Here is a 1,220-nt window from a genome sequence, read left to right on the forward strand (position 1 = left end):
TATTCCGTACAATGTACTCACGTTTTTCGATCAATCATCACCCAGAAATCCAAAGTCCTCATCCTCTGTATCAAAATTGAACAATTGTGCAAGTATCCATCAAAAACGCAGCGTTCCCTCTCGTTGTCAGAGTCACTCTCATTGCCATGTGGCTCCACAGAAATGATGCCGGCTGTGCCAAAGACTCGAACAACAGTGCAAGCAGACACGTTCGTCCAAGCAGACACAATCCATTTGCAAATTGTGGCGTAACTCGCCCAGCGCTGCCTCTCACTCTTTGTAAAGTTGTGTATGCCATCGATCATCCATTGTTCCCATGCCGTTCGCAACTTTACTTTGAACGCCCGGTTGATGCCGATGTCCAGCGGTTGGAGTTCTTTAGTCAAGCCTCTGGGAATAACGGCAAGATCAGAGTACATTTGCTTGACTTGGTTTTTCACCGCTGCTGTGAGATGGGCACGCATGCCAAAAGCATAATCGATGGCTTGAAGTTTGAACTGAGCTTTGTAGGCGTGTCTCTTTGTAGAATTTATTTTCGGGGGTTCTTAGAAACCAAAACCGAAGTTGTTTTGCAACAATGCACATAGCCACAATCTATACAGGTGTTGGTTCCTGCTTGGAGCGTCCCTTTAGCGTCCACTTACACGCCCACCCTTCACTCATTGGCGGACTTCTTCCCCGCATGCCTGTCCTCACTCACGTCTGATTACGTCTGATTACTCACTTACACGCCCACCCTTCACTCTCATTGGCGGATTTCTCCCCCGCATACCTTTCCTCTCTCACGTCTGCCTTCTCTCGCTCTCCCTCTCCATATATGTATATATACACGCCCACCCTTCATTGATTGGCCGACTTTTTTCCCGCATGCCTGTCCACAGTCACTTCCGCCTTTTCTCTATATAAACAGCGTGTCGGCTGTCAGTCAGATTTTGGAACTCAGCGCATACACAAGACGCTCCGCATCATAAGGCGTCCTGTCCATTTTGAAGAAAAATTTTTAATGGCGCCTTATAGTCGTGAAAATACGGTGTATATATATTAGAGCTGTCAAACGATTAACATATTTAATATAATTAAAAATGCAACTGTTATAATTAACTCAAATGAACTAAAAAAATTAATCGTGATCACTCACACATTTTTTATCATTTCTGAATTTATTTAATATATTTTTTGTCCAATTTTTTCCCCATTTTAACGCTCTCATCAACATGGAA

General features: G+C 43.8%; 1 long non-coding RNA gene across 1 annotated transcript; it reads right to left on the reverse strand.

Moving 5' to 3' along the window:
* Positions 1-448: 448 nt before the first annotated feature.
* LOC127609320 (uncharacterized) lies at positions 449-861 on the reverse strand. Its single transcript, XR_007964539.1, has 2 exons — positions 773-861; positions 449-686 (listed from the first exon to the last, which is right to left on the reverse strand). It is a non-coding gene; the product is annotated as an uncharacterized LOC127609320 (long non-coding RNA).
* Between the last annotated feature and the right edge of the window lie 359 nt (positions 862-1,220).

Source organism: Hippocampus zosterae, chromosome 10 (assembly GCF_025434085.1).
Source record: "Hippocampus zosterae strain Florida chromosome 10, ASM2543408v3, whole genome shotgun sequence".
In the NCBI taxonomy this organism is placed as follows: Eukaryota; Metazoa; Chordata; class Actinopteri; order Syngnathiformes; family Syngnathidae; genus Hippocampus; species Hippocampus zosterae.